Source organism: Dicentrarchus labrax, unplaced genomic scaffold (assembly GCF_905237075.1).
Source record: "Dicentrarchus labrax unplaced genomic scaffold, dlabrax2021, whole genome shotgun sequence".
Taxonomy (NCBI): Eukaryota; Metazoa; Chordata; class Actinopteri; family Moronidae; genus Dicentrarchus; species Dicentrarchus labrax.
In genome coordinates this window covers 17,078,012-17,101,031 of record NW_026136715.1, presented here as the reverse complement: position 1 = coordinate 17,101,031, position 23,020 = coordinate 17,078,012, and the positions used below count along the sequence as shown (strand labels likewise).

General features: G+C 43.6%; 1 protein-coding gene across 4 annotated transcripts in view; it reads right to left on the bottom strand.

Annotated features, from left to right (window-relative positions):
• Positions 1–23,020, bottom strand: part of rerea (arginine-glutamic acid dipeptide (RE) repeats a) — a 124,964-nt gene that overhangs the window by 77,219 nt on the left and 24,725 nt on the right. For 2 of the 4 annotated variants that reach the window (XM_051424228.1, XM_051424225.1), the window contains exon 2: positions 20,031–20,111. The exons of 1 other annotated variant lie outside the window; for it this stretch is intronic. The gene's annotated coding sequence lies outside the window, so the exon portion shown is untranslated. Of the gene's footprint in view, positions 1–12,125; positions 12,744–20,030; positions 20,112–23,020 lie in introns of those variants that run through there. One more of the 4 variants, XM_051424226.1, reaches the window with a different exon arrangement.

Sequence of the window (23,020 nt, the reverse complement as noted above, 5' to 3'; positions counted from 1 at the left end):
AGGCCATTTCAGCAGCTCTGACTGCTTCACGAGGCATCATGTTTAGAGACGGCTCCTAAGGGAAATGCCAGGGTTGTCCACCGTCACCCTTCCCCTTTCCACCAAATGAGGCCCTCTTGAGAAATGTAATCGTGAGCAGGCCAGTAAAGGACCTTTCCCAATGTGTCGTTGATAAGAGAAGCAGGAGAAGGTGAGGTACGTGGCGGTGGATAGCACTATCATGAATGTGGCTCTTAATTGAGTTTCCCTGTAAATCTTTTTTTTTTTTTGCAGTGTGAATAAAGTGCCTGATTCGAAAGGATTTTCTAGTGTCTTTCACCTCTGGAGAGGCACTGACAATTCAATTTTTTGGCGAATTATGCTGTTGGAATGGAAATTTACCCAAAGGTAAAGCTGGGGTCAGGAGAGGTACAAATACGCACTGGGGACACATTCAAGCCTGAGTTGTACTAAAAAATATCTGTATCCCATATGCATGTTCAAACATTTATCTCTATAAATTGGAACAGAGCTCTAACGGGGGGAGGAGAAAATGAGTTACATGACATTTTCTCAATCAGATATATAGTAAAAAGAGATTTATTGGCAAAGGGAAAAAAAACCCCAGCAGTGATTTTGTCTTCTGTTCGAATGAAAGGACTCTTGAGATTTTAATATTTGGGCACTCAATCATGTACCACTTCCACTGATATTCTGCAATCAAATATCCCCACTCTTCCTCCCAGATCTGCCTATCAGCTTAACGATCCTCTCCGTCAGTTCAACTCCAACTGGTAGTCTAAATGAGTGTGAGAGAGGAGGAAATGTATTCATACAGCTGCCCTACATCCTCCAGCTACTCTAATCACTATGTCACACAGAGCGACGTGCCAACACAGAGGAAAAACTAACATAAATAGATTAGAGTGACAGATAAGACAGCTCTGAGGTTTCAGAGTGACAGCACGGGCCAGCAGGGGCACCGAAGGATGTCTTCAAGAGCAGTTCCCAAAAACAAAGCCATTAGGTCAGTACACAAGACCATTTTTCTGCCTAAATTATTTAGCTATGTGGAGGCAAACTCTTCTCTATCCTTGAGCAGATGGTCAGGAGGGGGTGGGGGCAATCCCTCCATTCAACGTCTTACATTGATCCGAGCCAAAAAACACCTCCACCTCTAGGTACCACAGGATGGTATTACCTCTAATTAAGAAGGGCTATTATTTCATATGCAAACGCTTCTCCTCTAACCACCAACCGCCACCCAACCATCACGACTGACTGCCATTGCAAAATTAATAAAACAAAAGGATCCGTCTTCTGCGCATAACATCCCCCCTTTTTTGTTACCCTCCATGCTAATTTCAGCATTCTCGCAACCAGAGCTATAACTCACAAGTCAGTGTGTTAGCACTGCAAATAGACACCGTCACTGAGCGTTCTCCAGTTGGAGATGTGTTTGTTCAAGGAAAAGGACGGCTTTAGAAAGCAGTCAGCGGGGGAGGTGACTAGAGGAGTGGAATATTCAGTGTAGCGTTCAGCCTTGTCATCCACCATCTCAGTCGTGAGGGCCAGTGATCCTAGACAGAGGGGAAGCACCCTCTGCGTGTGCATGAGGAGAATAATATGAATCATGACTGTGTGAGGCCTCCATGCAGCTAGCCACACTTCTTAGACCATAGTCACAGACAGGGCTGTGTTGAAGATACTGTCCGATTTTGGATGGGTTTCCTCTACCTCATCTAAAAAAAAAAAAAAAAAAAAAAAAAAAGAAATTTTAAAAAAAGCTAGAGGGAAGTGCCCAGGAGTGATGAAAACTCTGTTGTAACAAGCAGGATCTGAGCTCAGTGCTCCCATATCCTCTGAGGACAGCTCATAAAACATGCAGTGGCTGGGACTGGGCCTCTTACAGCAACGGCATTTTAGTGGACCCGGCCACAAACACACAGGCCACCCACACACACAGAAACACATACACATATATAGGTAGACTATAAATACATACAATTAATTTGAAAGAGTCTTAAGGAGTCAGACCTGCATGGTTTACTACCTCCACCACAAGCGAGTGCTTCGATCTTAACCTAAAAATATCAGTTACAAAAGGTAACTTTTTTTTCCAAAAACACTAGCAGCAGGAGCCTAGAACAATGGGCTTTTGGGAAAATATGAGAATAGAGGCGGGATATTATGCAGTGTACAGTAGTGATCCACAGATTAACTCTGCCTGTTCATGTGTGAAATGGAGACTTGATCCCTGACTGATAGTGTGCTATGCCTCCAGCAAACACAAGCTGCATATTTTTCATCTTCCCAAACATCTAACAACTGAAATATATTGGATTACACATTGCATCCTTCACTATGCAACAACAATGGCACATTAAAAATACCACCTAACAAAACAAAGCTCAGGCTGACTATAGGCCTCTTGTCTTTTTTTAAAACCGAAAGGTGAACACAGCTGGCTGTGCGGTTGAGTTGCTGTGAATAAGCCTCAGATATTCTTGGAATGTTAATGTTAGGCTTTAAACTACGGCAGTCTCACAGACTTCTCCTCTCGTCACAGGGCTATTAATGATGATGAAAATACTACCACTAGCCTGTGCCAATAACACACTCTTTTAAAAAATAGAGAACATCACAAAAATGATTTGCTCTGTAGAAACATATAAAATGCTGGAGTAACCGTTTATACTGCACTCAATTACCACAATGTTGTGAGACAATTGTTAACTAATCCCATGCTTGCATTGTGTTTAAGCACACCATATGCTGTGCTCATGCATAGGAAATCAGCCTCTGGTGCTCCAGTCGCTTAGCAGAAATCTAGGAGGACAGGTTTGTGGAGCTACAGTCTTGTTAAAATAGCTTCCCACTGCATCTGCAAGCTTATAAAAAGCCACTGAGAGCATATTCACTACAGTACAGCATTCATCTATGTGTGTCCACACGTGTCAATCTAAAATGTGTAGGCCATTGACACACACACTTGCAAGCACGCACATACATATATAAACAAAAAAAAATAGCTGCTGAGCAACTGTATTTGCAGTCCAGGTCAGACTATGTGCTCAGCCAATAAATGGCCAGAGTGTAATGTGCCTTGACCTTCTATCTGTCTTTCAGCAGCTCCTTACATATATTGCTGTCTCTCCTCATATATCACTCGGGCAAATGGCGCCCTTCACCCTGCTCCCTCCTGTCCCCTCCTTAAAAGGCTGAGGGGACATCTTTGCCTGCTGTACTCAACTGACAGCCCTGGCAGCTTCCTCACCAAGCACAAGGGGAGGGGGAACAAGACTCGTCGAGGGGAAATGCTGCAATGAATAATTATGTTTCATAACATGCCCCATCCCCCCTCCTTTATTAGCATCAAACAATAATTAATGGGGAACAAGGGGCACTGAGGAGTCTGCTTTTCGCTTTCCAGAACAAGAGGGTCAATATGCCCTTCAACCCTTTCTCTCTGCTCACCGTCAAAGCCGGAGACACCTCATCCCTCTAAAAACACGCTCTTAGCTTATTTATGATGCCAGTTGCTCTGCTGGAGAAAAGGCAGCTTTCCTGCTACACTCAGCAAAACTGGCCGGATCACTTTACGCAGCAGTTCACTACTTCCATCCCCACACCTCTTCTCAGCAGGCCAGCCCAACAATTCAATAATGAATATGAAATGCCTCCTAATTGATGTCTATGGGAGTTGGAGCGGCTGAAAATACGGGGCTATTGGACATGGGCTTGACTTGATTAAGTTTTTGTTTCACGTAAAAAAAAAAATAATCTCTGATCAGCAGTAGCAAAGCCAGTCCTGATCGAATTAGCTTTGCACTAAGAGCTCCATTGATCTTGGCACTCATCTGTGCAGATGAGACCCGGAAAGGCAGCTGGTAATCCAATAGCAGGGATGGGAAGTGCTTCAAGGACTCTGCTGTGTTTACCCACCTATTTCCTACACAAAGAGGCAAGATGTTAGCGCACGCCACTCACTGGACTGATTGGAAGCCACGGGGCCTTGGGAGCTCCAGTGAAATGAATAAGAGCCGCAGTGTGACCAAAAGCAAGGTACTTGAAAGCTGAAAGTAATTGCTTTCGCCATAGCTATCATGTAATGAGTAAACAGGATGAATCAAGCGGAGCCTAGATCAGTGTTTAAATGAGCTGTGCGGTAACATCCAAGTCCTAATGCAGGCATCACTTCATAACCTTAGCAAAAAGGAAAACAAATCTAAAAGCAAAGCTGATATCATTTTAAAGGGTCTAGAGTATGAAAGTTAAAGAGAATCAATGCAGGGAAGTCTCTCTTTACACTATGATAACTTCATTGCAGCAGGCATTGATGCAATCCTTCGCAATCAATTTTGCATGACACGAATGACATCAAACCCAGAACCCAGAGGGCAGAGAGCATGTGAAATGAAACAGAGCAAAACTAAGGTAGTAAAGGGCAATACATACAGCTGTTTTGCTTGTGGAAATAGTTCAAGTAAAGTGTGCCTGAATGGTATCGCAGCCGTGCGTTAAGTATAGTGCTGCCACAACAGCGCTCTCTCTCACACACACACACACGCCTGTAATCCATCAAGGATTCATGAGTGAATGCTCAATAACAGACTGAGTGCATTTCTCTCCTTCATATCACTGCAGCAAAGAAAAGAGTGAGAACTCCTCAGCAGCCCATAGACACACCACAAACACACTACTCTCATACCACACTAATAACCTTGGGCTGCTCCAATGCCATGACATTATGGAACTCTATGGGCTCTAAATAGAAGCTCCATTTCTCACCAGCAGTCAGTAAGAGCTCTATTTCAGCCGCCCTGTCATTAAATATTTATCTTAACAGAGCTGCCGATCATACCAAGGTGATAACAGTTTAAAAATCCAAATCTGGGGGCTTTATTCCCCCTGTTGCTCACACCCCCACCTCACTCCACCACTGCCACAACAAAGATCTATTTTTAAAAGGATTATCTACAAGTGTTCCTTTAATCAGCGCATGGCAGAACTGTAGAAATCCCTCAACAACAGTCCCAGAGGAATACCTTTCTCTGAAGCCCTATCAGGCAGAGGATCTCCTTCACCGACAGCAGACTGAACGAGTGGGAGTGAGTGTGTTTGAGGATGAAAAGATGTGCTGCTACCTTGCTATGATGTCCTCTCCAACAATCTCAGAACAAAGGCCTCCATTTTGAAGTGGAGTTATGGTGGCGAGGCGCCCTTAAGGTCCTCTGTTACTGTGTATCCTATTGCTTTCTGTCCTCTTTGTTAGCCCGCTGTTTGTTATGCTAGTGAGATAAGCCACTGTTGTGGGTGGCTGGGTGTACTACAGCAACCGGTGTACTGCTTGAGTGCCAGGGCTGACAGTCTGTGGGAGGGATTGTGGGCGTTATAGATCACCAGGAGACAGATGTCCAGTCTTGCCCCGACGCTGACTCAAACACAAACCCCAAAAACCGTGTGTTTGCAAACTGGACTGCTTCCTGGTGGGTCTTAAGTTGATCTTTATCAGACCAATAGAGTCAGCTCACTTTATCATGGCAACCTTCCTCTTTTACTGGCAAAGGGTTGAGCAGCTTTGTTATTTATGAAACATAAGAGGTGGAAATCTACTCTGCTATAGCCTGATAAACATTACAAGCTGTCTCGTGCATGCAAACAAGCAACCTGATTCCGAGTGTGCAGAAACGACACCAGGCTCGAGCAAACAAAGAAATGTGAGGTTTGGATGAATGCAAAAACATTACATGAATTACTGTGAATGCCTCTGGAGAACAGATGACTGGCAGGGCACTGGCAAGACACAGCGTCATTGTCTACCATGAACGCGTGGAGATTCTCTGCTGCACTAAATAAGTGTCATGCTCCAATAAGCAGAATCAAACCCTTTGAGCATCTGTTGTCTTTAATTCTGCCTCGCTTTGTTTTATGGTACGGCGTCACAGTTAATGATTTCCTCAAGATTTTTCGTTTACCACATACGACTTACATGTTTGAAATGCTTAGTTGAGCAGACACCGGTTTGTAAAGCAGCCATTACTGCCAAGCTGGATCCAAAGAGTGTTTGGGCAGAGCCGAGAAATTTAATTTCAAAAGCTAGGCTGATCAAGAGGAAACAGACAAGGTATCAGCATACTGCCTTTCAGTTTCTCCTGGTTTACATATCTGGATTGTGCAGTCATCCCTTCCAGAGAGAATCACCGCCAGCTAAAACAATTACACTCCCCCCACCCGAGCACAAGCCTCTCACCGACTGCCTCAACTCAGCTTGACAATCAAGCCCATTAGATCTTTCCGTGAATTAAAGCTAGTTAACTTAAAGCACTGACACACATCAAGAATAGTCATTAGCCTGTCTTTTTAGCATAAAAAACAGGAATGATTTGCCGGTTCAGAGAGATCATCTCCCTACATGCAGCCTGGGGCAGCTCTTACTGTCTCTACCTCATTATTTTTGGAAGAACAAGGCCACTGATGAATCCTGTTGGGTTAAATGTAAGGTGCACTCGTTATGACCTGGCTTATACACAGCAGCCGACTAAGCCGCTCTTCTTACAGACAAAAGAAAGTGGAGTAAATCGCCTGCACTGTAAATATACGGATATATCTCACTCAACTAAGCTGTAAAATCAAAGTGGAATTGTTGGAGTACATCACTCCCACGCAGCTGCACATTCTGCAGTGAGAAAAGCTGTCAAATGTTGGCTTTTTGTGGATAGTAGCTGAGCTGACAAGTGCCAATGATACACCATGAGTGATAAAGACATTCATTCCTGCTTAGAGAGAGGTTTTCCAGATGTGATAAGTCTGCGATGCTCCAGTGCCTTATTACTGGATAGAAAGAGGCTGTTGCTGTGTTTTCCCATTTACGTTGCCAGGGTGACAAATGAAAAGCAGAATCACTCGCACAACTAATCAAATGAGTGAGTGACAACAAGTCAATATTTTCTCATTGTGTGGACAAGCAATATATCTGCACAGTAACGGGCTCTGCTTCAAGGCTTAGGCAATGCTATACTCAGAGCATTAGACGGATAATGTGCCAATAATCTGGCTCGGTGTGGCTGTTGAGACCAGCGCCAATAAAGAAGCAGTATCAAAAGGCAACCTTTACCATGTATGGGCTAAATTACAAACTCACCAGACATCGTCTAGACTCTACATCAAACAAACATACTCGTTGTGTAATGGCTACGAGCCAACAAAGACAAAACTGTAATGGGACATTGATCTGTCGAGGTCTAACGATGAATAACTCATCCTAGGAGCAGCTATGAAGAGAACAGTATATAAACACAAACCATACAGAAAAAAAAAAAGGATAACTAAAAGTACTAAGTAGTACACGCTTGGAGAATTCAGATTGTATCCTTTTTGCTTTAATTCCTCGGGGCTTGCTTGTCATTTTTAAAAGACATCTTCAAAAACCCAGACAATTAGCTTGCTTTTGATTGCATCCTTGACAAAAAAAGAACCCCTCCCTCAACACAAAATGGAGCAAACATCATCTCTACAAGGCTGGTTGAACACAAGCAAGATCAATGGGTAAATTTATCAGCAAATATTACCATTCGCTGCCTGGCAAGTAATCATTAAGGAATGGCACTGATGCATTATTCATTGGCTAATGTATAATTCAGACTTAACAGCAGATTCTATGCATAAATAAAGCTGTGATACATTTAAACACATTAAATGTTTACTTGCTAAAATAGGAAATGAATGCGCAGCATGAATGCTTCCCTGCTGCTGTCACTTGATTATTTGCTACCATTCCTGAGGATGCAGGAACGTAAGGTGGATACTGGAATATAGACTCTGACAGCCCACTCATCATAACACAAACACTTAATGGACACGGGCTACCGATATCCAATATATTGTGGGGGGTGTGGGGGGGATAGCTGTTTCGGTGTAGTTGAATGCTAAATTCCCACAGAGCATTATATTTTCTTTGCTTGTATGTATTTAGTACATGAAAATTAGGATTGGTCAAGAAAAGCACACATTACAGCCTCACAGTTTACACATTTTCTGGCCTGTGAAGATTTATGTACTGCCACTTTATCTCCCTCGGACATCAGCATCTGTGTTTAAGCAATCATAGTGGGACTGTGAGGACGTTCTTGTTCAAGTGTCAGAGCTGGTGTCAGAGGGACAGTCAACAGGGAGGACGAGGAGGCAGCGAGGACACACAGGCTCCATCTGACGGTGTTCAGAGCAGGCGGCCCCTGTGGGGATCGCCATTCCACTTTATGACCATGCACTGAATTAACGAGGCCAGATGTCCCCCCACTTAACATGTGTGAAAGTGCCCTCCGATGGGCTCAGCTGCTTTAAGGATGTACAGACAGAGAGAGGGGGAAAAGGAGACTGGGCCTATTTTCAATTATCCCAATTTCTCACTCATCGTTGGCTCCTGAGGTTTATGTTAATTAAAGATATCGGCCCTTCCTCTGTGCACACAACAAATTAGATGGAATTTTCTATGAACAATCGAATCACCTCTCCAGTCCTTCATCACTCTCTATTTCAGTAGTCACCCACCAGAGGGTACTGCCTCCTTAGCAGCGTTTCATGTGTACTATGTCAATCAGTGGTTAATGTATTCTAAATGCGTCACTGGTAAACCACTATCTGCAAGGACAATAGGTCAGGAAGTGCCAAGCTGACTCGTTCCATTTAGAAATGAAACCCGTCTGAAGAATCAACGAGACCTGAAGAGATTTATCATCGCTCCTCAAAACCATGAGTCTGCTTTGGTGTAGGGGGATGGAAATGACACCAACAATGGTATGGAAGCCATGACTCCTCATTGATTTCCCGCCTGGCTTTATGACAAGGCGGCTCTCGCGTTTCTGTATTGCTGGGGGGTCAAAAGTGGGAGGGTAACTGCGAGCGATACCTTTTATGTGGCTGAGAGATGTATGCAGTTAAACAACAGTCACACAACCAAAAGGGCCAGAGGTGTAATTTACCTACGATAATCTGAACAGCATTTTACAAACTGTTTGTTTTTTTAATGGGTCAAACATCACATCTGTCTTCATTTATGTGGCTCATTATCATAACAATTGGCTCATGTCTTTGTAATTGCAATGGAATACAGTTAAGTCATTCAGACTATTACCCAATTGGAAAAGATATCAAGACCCCAGCATACTTACTCATTAGAAAGAAAAATAGAGGCCTGCCAACATTGCATCAATAACAGTTTCTCTGATTCTTTATGCATTACATCATACAGTTAAAACAACAACAACCAAAAAACAACACAGACAACCTCTGACGTTTTTTCTACCAGCCAGAAACTGCCATCATCCTGACATAGGGAGGGAAAAAAAGGGGGCAGAGACACAGCGTGGTGCAATCCCAGTGAGGACCATCATGCGAGCAGATTAAATAACGTTTTTCCAATGCCCTGTCAAACATTCAGCCGCCTCTGAGCAGCTAGACAGCCGTTACAGCCTCACTCTATGAAGCATCTCTCTCTGTATGGTCGGAAACAGCCCCTTTGATCCGGATATCGCCCCTCAGATTCCTCAGAGGTGACACTCATACACGCGCCCGTATGTGAGCTGAATGTTTACTAGCTCTCTGTACCTTGTCAGCGGTGAGACTTGTGTTTGTGAAGGGGGGTGACTCACACCGCTACTATGCTTCCCTTGGTTTACATGAAACACAGACTGCGGACTCAGACCCAGATCAAATTGCACATCAGATTTAATTTCCTACAAAACACTAGTACAAAGCACTGCAAATGGAGATGATATGAAATGATACCGACAGCAGTATGGTGGTGTGTACATAATTAAGATTTAGGCTGCTATATTCTCATCTGACGGCAGACTCACCGTGAAACGCTCAGTGCTCTCTTTCCCATGCAAATCCCACACTGCAGAACAACTCGTACCCTTGTGTACAACTCCATTAAGAGGGCTGACCACTTCCTCTTTCATTCAATCCACAAGTAGTGAAACTAAATGGATATCATGACCTCTGGGGGAAGTGAGGCTCATGCCATTTCAAAATGTGTTCAGAAAGGCAAGCTATGCATGTTTTCCCACATGACACTGGAGGCTGAGATTGTGACTTTGATTGCAAGTTACCCACATAAACAAAATGTTTTCTGCCGCACAAGTGGTTACCATTTCAGAGACACTCTTATAAAAGGAAATGGCTATCCTTCTCCTGAGTAAGTTACCACCAAACAAGGGAAAAAAAGTATACATGGAAAAAAGCTCTAGTGAGTGACCAGAAAAAGAGAAAGGCCTCAGTGTCACTCATGAGACTGGAATGCGCCGTCTTGTTTACACCGCCATATTGCCAGCCGATATGGTGGCGCAAATAAAACTCATGAGAAGTCACATCACATGATCGTCATCAATAAAAGGGAAGCAAGTCTTGTTGTCTGCCTAATCTTCACACTCCATCTACTACTGATATCTAAATCAAAGATTAGAGAGCACGGACTGACAGTTGAGCGCTGTTCAGAGTAGTGAGTCACAGGGACACTAAGAAAGAAACCACTGTTAACATTTTAACTATAATTGCACCTCATGACTTATATAATTTACCATATTCACAATCGCGTGACTTTTAAGACCGAGCAGGCCTCGAATGTTCAAACTATTTATTTATTTATTTTAACGTGGAGCAAATGTCCTTTATGTTCCAACAACCATCCATTATCCGCGGCGCTTGTGCCATACATTATCCCGTGCAGTGTCTTCCCACTCAAGTGGATTAATCACATCTCAAATCATTAAGCTAGAGGTCACTTCTCAGCTAGCAAGGGGGGCACAAAAAAATGCCACAGGAAGCTGGGGCATGGTGGAGATTAGCTCCTCACAATTAGCGATGCAACATCTGAGTCCTTGTAATAGTTGAGTGAAAAACGCAGCAGCGGGGGGAGGATTTCAGGAAGGGATTGTTTTTATATGGCAGAGATTGAAGGCAATCACTGCCCCTCCCTCCCTCTTCCCTTCTTCAATGATTTGAATCTTGTGTCAGGGCTGAAGCTTTCTTTGTGCTTATGTGGCCACATACCCTGCGGATTCAGCTTCTGACTGGAGTCACATGAAGACTTACTATGACCAATTTTACAGTGAGTTAAGTAAACAAGCCCTCCTCCCCCCTTTTCTACTATAAGTGGAAAACATTAGATAAGCTGCCTTTCAGACAAATAACTGTAGTCTGCTTTCAAATCCTAAGCTGCCCCCCTCCTAAAACACACACATCCACCCCACCACCCATCCAGCGCCCCCCCCCCTCTTTTCAACAACAGGCACAACCCCCCCCACCTCACAGTGAGAGCTGCATGTGCTCGGGCCAGAGTTCATAGCCTCTGGGGTGCTGAAGGGGGGAAGTCAAGTTAATTTGGAGGTCCTTCAACAGTTTGCAACTGGCTGAGCAGGTCTCCCACACACACTGCCCCCTACCCAAGACCCAGCTACTTTCCATTATTACAGTCCAATAATCAATTTATGACACGAGCAAGGTTGTAAATCCAACAGCCAATCCTTTATGTGAAACTGGGGGAAATCCCACCCATCAAATTTATGTGCCACTGACTCATCAGGATCTATTTCAACATTTTTCCCTGTCAAAATGTGACTTTTCGTTCCTCGAAGTTGACTGATTGCTCAAATACACACACTCACACAAGTAGTTGGGGTTTTTTTTTAAATAAAACATCTTTGATGTGTGTTTCCTGTTCAGGTAGTTTGCCATTTAAACTCTCTTTTTGTTTACTTCATTATTCTCACTTTGAAACCATTAGCTGCTGCAAGCCCTGTTACAGGGTTGGAGGGGGGCAGGTCATGGAGGTTGCTCCAGGGTCCTGCTGCACCGTCCAGAGCGAGAGAGTAAAAACTTGCAACAATGCAGCCAAACTTTCAGCACTCAGAAACATTTGACTGGAGGTCACAAGCGCTTCCTCCTCCGCGTATAAACACAATTTAGACACTTTTAGGTCAAAGTCTAAGTGCCACCCGGCTTTAACCAACACTACTGCCTAAATTCCATTTTTTTCTTTTTAAAAAATCACCCACACATTGCTTCCCCCCCCCCTCTGTCTGCACCCCCTCCTCCTCCTCCGACCACAACCGTCCTGCAATCTTTTTTTGTATTCAACTACTCACCCGCCAGTCTGGTGATTCTTGGAGTCCCAGAGACCGCTGCAAACAAGTTGAAAACGCGGATCCTTTCCCCCCACTGGATGACCCACCGAACTTAAGCCAGCTGGGCCAAATCCAAGAACCGGGACCAAAAAAACGAGACGAACACGGACACGTTTTTTTCCCCCTCTTGTATTGCCCCCGGCTATTTTTTTGTTGTTTCTTTTTAACCCCGCTGTCCGCACGGAGGGGTTCAGGCGAGCACTTGCTTCAACAAAAGACGGTTTCACTTTACTGATGGACTGTTCACGTCCGAAATCACCGAGCAAAAAAGGCACTATAACGTTTGCTAGTCCCCCCCAAAAAGAAACCTCCTCCTCGGAACTGCTCCTATTCCCTTTGGCCGTGTTGTCGGTGCTGCCGATGATAGTGTCCACATGAAAAGTAACAACAGCGCTGGTTAGTTGTTTCGAGGGGTAGGAAACCAGTGAGTTCGCCGTTTACAGGCTCCGCTTCCTTTTTCCACACACACACACACACACACACACCGCGCGCTCTCTCTCTCTCTCCCCTCTCTTCTCTCTCTCTTTCCTATGCACACACACTCACTCCACGCTCCCCCTATCGCTCCCTCCTCCTCCTCCCTCCTCTTCAGCTGTTCAACAGACGCATCCACATGGCTGACCTAGTCTTTCTTTATCCAGACACTAGTGAAGGAGAATTACCCCGACCACACTCAACAAAAAAAAAAATAAGAGAGAAGGAGAAAAAAAATGCGAGCGAAACAAAAACATGGACTGGATTCAAATAATCGTCAGGGACAAAGGGGTGGTTGGGGTGGGGGGCGCCAATGTGACTGTTGATTGATGGCAGCCCCCGTAGGGAAACGCTGCCTGCACGGTGTGTGTGTGTGTGTGTGTGTGGTGTGTGTGTGTGTGTGTTTGTTTGCCTGCAACTGCACCACGATGCACGGCAGCCAAAAAGTGGCCTGACCGACCATCATCAACCGATCAATGGTAACGCTTATGGGAATGTAACTGAAACACTAAAGCGAGACAATGAAAGCTAGAAGTAGTAGTGGTGGTGGTGGTAGTAGTGTCTTGTTAATAATGGCTCAATAGCCTTACTTTTATGTATGTCTGTACAATGCCACCCAGCACGTTTTAATGGTTAAAATAATAATAATAATAGTAAAATGTTGTTAAATACATGCTTATGTCTGAGAACATTACAATATGCGTCTGATGGAAAATGCACAAGAGGAAAGCGACTTGAATGCTGCTCGGGCTTGTGGATCTCATTTGCATTTTTGGATAATGAATTAATTAGTCACCCCACCCATTAAAAAGGCAGAAACAAGCAGGGATGATAATGTGAATAGTCCATTAGCAATATTTGGGGAGTCTGATTTTAATGGTTAGCCTGCACATCACATCAAAATGTGATCCTGTTTTTTTTTTCTTTTCAAGGTGTCCATTCTCGTTTTGTACCGTTTTGTATGTAGAAAAATATACATTAGGTTTTGTTTTATCTTTAAAAAACATGACACCCCCCCAACACACACACACACACACACACACACACACACACACACACACTAAGAGGAGCAGGGGAAACAAAGATGGACTGCATTAAGTTATAAATTAATAGGATGATTTCCATTTCACTGAGCGAGCTTGACACATTTTCATTGTCTTAAACATGATATTGGATCACTGTCAAAATCCAATTAACTAAACCAAATAGTTTGTGCATTGGGCTCTTTTTTTGCACTAAAGCTGGGCAGCAGGAGAGACAGGCAGTGAGGATCAATAGCAATTGAGTTGAGGGTGGTGTGCAGGGGGTCCTTCATTGTGCTACAAACCATGTTGGTCGTCTTCGTTTCAATAGCATAGAGGAGGGGGGGGGGTGCGCTGTGTAACAAAGTGCTGGTAAAACCTTTCACAGCTCCTGAGGAAACTGTCCTGAGCAGTCCTACTCCCCCCCTCCACATAGTAACCTAACACCACAGAAGCCACAGCTCCTCCTTTATCACAGTATGTATACATTTCACAAGGTCAATGTTTATGATATTTAAACACACACACACACACACACACACACTCACACAGTCTGCCCCCTTTCCTTAGTTGCACAAACATTCAAAGGATCCAAGATTGATAAGAAGGTGGAAATGTACGCCTCTAATGTACAATCAAAGCCTAAAAAGGAATCCAATGATATTTCAGGCTCCAAAAAATGACTATCATGCGCTACAGTGAGAAACCAGTCAAACGGCAACATTTTCAGTAGGTTTGTCGGGGCTTAAGTTATGGCCAAGACGGCAGTGAAGGGTGAGTGCAGCGAATCCTCTCTGAAGGCAGTGCAGAGCAAAGCTGGATTGGCTGGCGGGGCAGGCTCCCCTCCCCGGCAGATGAGATCCCATTATCAGGCAGACGAGAACTCCACCTCCAGGATTTCACAGCTCCACTGTTTATCACATGGCTCTGTCAAGTTGGGCACCATTAACCGATAATGAAAGGAGACAACCGGTGCAGTTACAAGCAAAGCACTCCACATTCTACAGGCCTAAGCATGTATCTGGGAAGCTGACTGTGTCTATTCAATTCTGTTCAGCATTCAAACGGCCCATCACAATACCTTTTCCCTAAGCGAACCCCCCCCCCACACACACACACACACACACACCTCCCCTACAACTAGCAGTGCCTTCGATCCTGACAGAACAAAAACTGGATACTTGGTGCCTCTTTCTGAATTCAGAGGAAATTAAATCTAAAAGAGCTGTACGCTGCTCAAAAGGGAAAAATGACACTTTTCTGCGACACTCTTTTTCCTAAAGAACAATTCCTGGTAAGAGCTAACAAAACCAGAGGGGGCGTATGAGGGAGGAAAAAATGGCACAATAAAGCAGCACAAACTATGATTTTGAAATATGTTTTCTTCATCCACATCAAGCGTAATTAGTACAAGTGTTACTAAACAAAAAGACTGAGATTGCACCTGAATCAAAGGCCAACACACTCTCCCCCCCTCTCCAGTCTGACTACTCCATTTATGGTTTATAGGATTCTGTAGCCACTTACGCTCATTAAAAATGAATACTTAACAAAAGCTGTGGCTGACACACACTGTTTGCTTTAGCCTGATTTCTCCACACTGGAGGAAAAACAAGCCACTCAGAGGCAGCAAACACAGAGAGCAAGGCGAGAAAGAGAGAAAAGCGCTCGGCAATACAAGTAAGTCAGCCAGTAGCTGAAACAACAGAAAAAAAAAAGTGACATGGATGACTGAGCCAAGCCTGTGAGAGACTTGGCAAGCCTCAGAGGGCCTGGCCTCTTAAGCACTCATATCTAGTAACTTCATTTAATACATTCACCAGGGATGAGCAGACAAGTTGAAGAAAAAAAAGGGATTGAGAGAAGAAAACAGACTTGTAAACCAAGAGGAGGGTTAGGTTGTGGCGGTGGTGGGGGTGTACTTCAGAAGCTCGACTTTAACACATGACTAAATCTCCACAGTGTAACAAGCTAACTTCCCTGCTGCCAAAACATAATGCGGGGAGGAAAAAAAGAAGAAAAGAAAAAAAACGGATGTGCTAGATTGAACCTCGAAGACCATTTTACCATTCACAGGCAGGTATTATCTACAGGAGCAGTTCTACTCATATTAGAAACCTGAACAGTGCTTTTCCAGATGGGGCTTTAAAGCAGCGACTCTCTCTTTGCCACACGTACTAAATCCATAAAGAACAAAGACTCTGTGTGACTGCTGCTTGAAGTTACTGTTCCTCATGCTGACGGCAAGTGCTGATACCCCCCCCTCGTTCTCTGTTGGCAGGCAGGCAAAAAAAAGCTGACTTCAAATCATTCATTGCCCCTTTTAGCCTTCGTGGATTCTTAAGAGAGCACTTTATAAGTTGGGGGAATCCAAAGGGAAAATAGGGTCTTACACGACTAATTAAAACACAGACTTTGCCCGGAGGGGGTTGAGAGAAGGGGAAGCAATAAAACAATCCTCTCCAATCTCCCAACAAAGTAACTCAAGGAAATTACTCAACTAAATATGGTTAACTACACACTTGTGGATATGAAGATTCACTGTTTCAAGGACTATTGCTTTAGCTAAAAAGAACAGCACTCGACAGAGCAAAATTTCATTAATTTAAAAAAGAAAAAAAAGGAGAAATGGGGGGCCTTTTATACAATAGGAGCTAACACTTTTCCCTATACAAGCAAACAGCTGTATCAAGATGTCCTTTGGAGACAATCCAAACAGACAGCTAGTAATTAAGCTGCTACCTAGCAAGCCTTTATTTGCTATCATTAACACAGTTGTAAAAATGTGAGAGAAGTAAAGGAATGGTATTTCACTTCAGGCAATCAGTGCGAGGTCTAGCCTCACATAGCTATCTTGTTTACATAGCTATTCACAGTCACATTTGGCAGCCTCGCAACACTCTGAAAACCAAGACACTTGTAGGCTACATATGTCTAATCTCTTTGCCAAGCTACACAAGCTACTCAAGAGAGTGAAACTTGCTTGCAGGAGCCATTTGGTAAAACTATTGCATATTAAAAAAAATTTAATGTAAGTAAACCTTATTCCAGATGGAGGTAGCTGCCACCTGGCAGACAAATTGATCAAATGTTAGTGAGACGAAGGCAAAACATTTTCCCTTTTATACAATACAACACAACCTGATTGCCCATTAATATACATGAGCACAAAACACACAGCTTTTAATAGAAGCTCACACTACATCTTTTTTTTTCTTCACACAGAGAGGTCGACAGTTTCCATTAGACCACAGCTTGCTGTAATGAAGAAAGAGGCTAAGGTAAAACAAGACCAGGGTGTCAAATGCTTATGAATCAGAGAACAATCCACCAACTTTGCAAGAGACACAAAAAAATGCACACATGTAATACCTCAGATGCTATTTCACTGAGGCCCTGATTTTCCACATTCTTCAAGCACTCACATGGACTGTCTGTGTCTGTCTGATTCTCCGGGCAAAACAGGGCCTCATTCATCTGAATAAAAGAGCAGTTCAGCCTGCCGTGGCTGCACTGAGAACAGACTCTGAGGAATGAGACTGTATTTCCAAGAGGGCCACAGAGAGACAGAGTGCACGCTGTGGCGAAAAGAGGAAGTTTACATTTCAGGCAAATCCTTTTGTGAACAAAGACACAGCGAGATAAACAAACAGTACATGTGTCTGGTGCTTAGCTCTGGATCCAGTTAGGAAAATCCTATTCCAGCAAGAGGGTGAGACTGTGTTTAAAAGTCATCAGCAGTCTGCAAAGAAAATGGGGGTCCATGGTCATGAAAGCAAAAGAGAGAGTGGCGGTTGGGGTGTGTGATTCCTGTGTGGTTACTGTCTCTGAGCTAATCTGCTCAAATAGCCAGTGACTGCTCCATTTCACACAGAGCACATGGCTGTCTCACCTCCACACACTGCCACCCTATGGACAGTGAGTGGAGGTGCAGCTTTTACGCTGTTGCTGTGCTAGAAAGAGGAGGTGGAGTGGGGGACTAGAGGCTCATGATGTGTAAAACAAAAAAATTAACTCCCTACACTATAATCCATGACATGCATATTAAGATGCTCAATATGGCGCAATGGCCGACAAATCTGCATTTTTTTCCCCCCCTCCAGTACCGACGCTTATTCTGGAATCAATTATTCTCCTCTGGTCACACTTGGCTGCTCTCAGTGTGTAAGCTAATGATTCAGCCATCTAGTTTACAGATAGATAGTGATAACTAGAATAAGCACATCCATTACAGGTCAGAGGGACAAGATTCTCAAGTTATTCAAGCTAATTTTTCACATCCTTGAATTTTTCCAACTCCCTTTCCTCATATTCCTTTTCTTTTTTTTCAATTTGGCAAGAATAATAGCAGAGAAGTAATCTCAAAAGCAAGTGTACGGTCAGCATGTCAGCGCTGGGTGCGGTGAGAAAAGGATGTGTTATTCAAAGAGACAGCACAGAGACAGGGCGTTGAGGCTGTGTTATGAGATTAGACTGTTTTTGTGGGAGCGAATGGGTAAAATCAGTCTGTGTGCAGTCGGAGCAGACAGTTTGGAGATCAGTGCTGAGGTCAAGAGGAGCCACTTAGCTGTGCTTTGGCCTTCCAACCCCGACAGCGTTCAGATTCAACTGCTCTACTGTGGGAGTAGATAAAAAGCTTGGCAGCAGTCTTGCAACTGGAGATGGCTACATTTACTAATGCATGCAGGCTTTATTTATGGCTTTTTAAAGGTACAAAATGGAAATTAATGGAAACAGGTAGGAAGGTGGGACGCTCGCTCATTAGCCAGAATATATATTAGGTTAGCCTCACTAGTGCAGATCCCCAAAGGTACTAAATCTGGGGGCTTATTAAAAACAAACAAAGCAATAAACAATCCAGACTAAAAACCATACCTCTCTCAATTACAACTAAACCATGAAGGTCATGTTAAATTTTTTTTTCCCCTCCAACTATTATCACCATAATTTAGCATACGAGTTAATGAGATTTAAACCAGATGTGATGCCGTTTTTTTCCCCCTACACACATTATTATAACAGCAATGAGACCAGAAGAATAGCTGTCCCTTTGATGTCTCTGGTGAGGAGATAATGCGCTGAAATCTGAGAATAATATGTTAGGTGTCATTTATGATTACAAGGCAAGCCTGCTACTCTTTGTCTTTATTGTTTGGACTTATGAATCAACTGAGCATGGAAGTGTGTTTCTCATTATGCTGTTGTGGCCACAGAGAATTACAACTCAGAAGTGGTGAGCTGGAAATTCTGCAAATTGCTTGTTTGGATGCACATATTCTGCATAATGCATGAAGCATCTAACATATAATAGCGCGTGTGGTATGTAGTGTGTGTGTGTGTGTGTGTGAAAAAGATAGCAACCAAGTAGGAGAGACAGGGGGAATGAGAGATAGAGTAACACTGTTGATATTTGATATTGAGCAGAGTGGAAAACTAACATGCAGCATGCCAACTGTCTTTATGAAAGGAACAGCGGGGGAACAGACAGAGGAGGCTCGGTGCAGCATTAGGCTGCTCAAGCCAGCTCGTGGAAGAGGGATGGATGGAGGGGGAAGATGGATGGGTCGAGTGAGGGAAGGGAAGATGGAGCCGTAGCTCTCTCTGTTCCTGCACACATCAGCAGCAGGAGGGCAGGGATGCGCGGAGGCCGCAGCAAGCCAATTACCAAACTCATTAAGTAACCTGCTAGTCGGCTTTGAACTGCAGCCCCCACCCTCCTCTATATCGTGACTGGATTCTCCGCCGCTATTCTCACACCTCTTTTTTTTTTTTATAAATTGCTGGGAGAGGAAATGGCAACACGGTAATCACATTTTCACATGCGTTCATTGGAATTAAAAGTGCAACGCAGAATCACAAGTGAAAGCGCAATGACAAAGATTGGTAGATTGGGGGCTTAAAGGCATGACGTTGCCAAAGACAGCATTGCACTGGCTGCAAAGGGAAGTAGAAAGGTGTGGGGTAGTGGGAAAAACATAGCAAAATATGCATCCAGAAAGAAACACAGTAGGGTGTTAGCATGAGTTAGCAGTTGAGGGATGAATGAGGGCTGACAGGCTTGAGCTGTTGTCTCTACTAGCAAAGGAAGTAGCAAGAAAGATGGCTTCGAGGGGTAGGAGGAGGACAGTGGGGAAGGCAAAGCACAAACCAAGGGGGTGAGGATGATGATGGCGAGGAATAAAGCTGAGAACACCAAGAGCAGGTAGAGAACATGATCAAGGTCCACTGGGTGGGGCAGGATTAGAAAGACTTTTTTAACATTTTTTATTTTTTTTTTTTTTTGGGGGGGAAGGGGTTAGAGGAGAGGAAAAAAACAACAACAACGCTGTGTTAGTCAGCGCCCCAGTGTCACAAAGCATTGTTGACTAACCTTGACTGCATTCACCTCCTAGCTCACTGCCACATTGCCTCTCAACAAGTATTGACACAACGACAGTCTGCAAGAGAAAAACTAAAGGAAAAAAAAAACAGACACACACACACAGAGGACAGGGGAGAAAACATGAATGATGTGTAAATGGAACAAACGAGGTGATAACAGCTTGACAGTAGAGGTGTATGCATGGGTGAAGACGGCTGCCATATTTGGCATCATGTTTAACACATGGTGAATATAGGCACTGAGAAACATGAAGGTACACAATAAAAAATAATAATACCATTCACAGTGCAGTTAACATTTTCTATGAGCAGATTGTGAGCATTTATTCTAAACCAGTATTCATTTCCCTCTTCTCAATAAGCCTCTCTGGATACACACAGATCTAGGCACTCATACCTGCTACACACACTGTAAAGCACACACACAAAGAAACGCGCGCAAGCACACACGCGCGCACACACACACACATGCACACACACACAGTCCCCCACCCCTGAACCTCCCCCATTATCCCATGAGCCCTCTCTTCTCTGCCTTGCTTGACAAGAGCTTGGAAATAAAAACATCACAGCTCTGCCTCGCAGCACCTGTTCAATAACATTGACATTTCACATTCAGCATTCGCACACAGAGATTCCCTGCATTTACTCTCTTTAACACCCAGAAACACACACACGCACACACTGCTACATCAATCTGCTATGTTTCAATGTAAGCATTTTTAACACCGCACAGATTGGGGATGTGTTTATGCATATGTGTGTATTTCTGTCTATTCTGTCGCATACAGTGTAAGAATCCAAATGAATGGCTGGATACATCTTGATCTTAACAAATCATTTTTTTATAGTAACTTGTGACGCGATTCTTTTAATTATTTTCATTAAAATTGTTCATTGTAGTCAATTATCATCCATCAATTATTTCATATTCTATTCATGTGACTCAAAGCCACTTTTTTTGTGACTAAAACTACAAAACCAAATGAATAATGAGAATAATTTAGGGAAATCTGTCAGCATAATACACGGTACATAAGGTGTTTGTAAAAGATCAGAAATTGAAGGACACCTTACAGACGAGATAAAATGACGAGCAACTACTGAATATGTAGGACATTTAGGATTTATTCTGAGCAATTTTTTTCTTTAAAAAAGGAGGGCGTGGCTCGTTTCTTAACCAATTATTTATTGATGACAAAGCTGGTACAAAACAAGGAAACATACTGTATTTACCAGATGTACAAAATGATACTGTTTGTTATCATTCATTCGCCGCTTCTGATGCAATACGCCTCCTAAATTCAGCCTGCTTTTTGAAGTGAAATGGTCTGTTCCATTTTGAATTTGAAAATAACACCAGGTGTGCAGTGAATAAAATCAAAGTATTTCTACCCATGCCGTCTCAGCACTGTTCAACAGCACAGCAAGCCCCGTATACTGTGAAAAATAGCACAAATACTCAATCAATCATCCAGATAAGCACATAATGTTTATATTCATGTCAGGAACAAAGATTTTTGGGGTCACAGATGTTTGATGTAAACATTTGGCTTGCTTTTCTTTTTGATGCACCATAACACCATAATGCTTGTTTTCGTACAATAGTTGCCACCTGAGGAGAAATTGAAATGTGCAGTGGGCCACCTAGTGCCAGGGCTCAATGGTGTCACCAGGTGCAGCCTAACCTAGGTGGCTGAGCAGGGACATCTGTTTGACGGCATTAGAGCCATCAGAGCCGTGCCATAACCACAGATTAAATGGCAGTAAATCTGAGGATTAGATCCGTGTATGAATAGCTCACATTGATTTTGCAATCCCTTCAGTAACTCTGGGATTTCCACAGTGACAGACAATGTGGCCATCAAGCACACACACAGGGACTCATCTGTCTCTCGTTTTTTTTTTTAAACCCTCTAAAAATCCGCCTGTGACTAACATATCTCTCTTTTAATCTTCTCCTATCTTGACCTAGAGGCTATATCCAAATAGCACAGGGCATGCAACATCATTCCTTTAACAAACTGCCCCTCCATCCACTCTTTCCCACTAGTCACAACAGGGCAACCAAAACAATCTCAACAGGCCTAGAAATGTCCATTCCTATATTCTAGTATGCTAGTGTGCTCATGTGAAAGATCACTTCCATGCTCTGTGAGTTGAGGGTTATTATATGTGAGCACCATGGGCTGATGTGGATGATGACAAATACAAACTGGCCTTTCCTTCTTCGGCTGCCTGGTGTAAGTGTTCGTATGTGAAATGCATGCGCTCACACACGCTTAAATTCACTCAGCCCCAGTGAGACCTTTTTGACACGACAATCCCAAAATCCCACGCTGAAACCCCAATCCCCTCGGACCACCACGGCCCCTTTGGAAGCTGGCTGACATCAAAGACAAGCTCTTCTCTTTCATGACTTTAGTCCGCCTCTCAGTCTGTCAGTGTCTCTGGCTGTCCACCACATGGTTGTCAGAAGAGGCACTATTTTATCACCAGGCTCTTGCTTAACCACTTCAAACACCTCCACAACACAACATGAAGAAACCAAAGATAGCCTGTGCTGCATCTTCACTATATCCCAACTCTTAAGAGGTGGGTGTCAAGGATATGAGGGGCTTTTAAATAGAAGACAACATACTGCTAGAAGAAATTTAGCTTGGCAACCACATCTGGCAAATCGCAGCAACCTGATTCCCTCATCCAAAATGGCTGCACTGGTCATCATGGCTGACCTTAGCCAACTATCAAGCCAAACGAAAGCAATTACCTGGTGATTAACGTGCGTTGTGAGGCAGCTCCATTAACCTTTGAGAAACAGAGTGTGGAGGCTGCAGTGTCTAGCCAAGTGGAACGCTCTCCTTACTACCTCCAAAAATAAAAAAAATAAAGTGAGGTGAGTGAGAGAGAGACGGAGAAACTCAGTGTGACAGTAGAGCAGCTCCTATTAGGTAAGCACATTGAGCCGTCAGGCCGGCA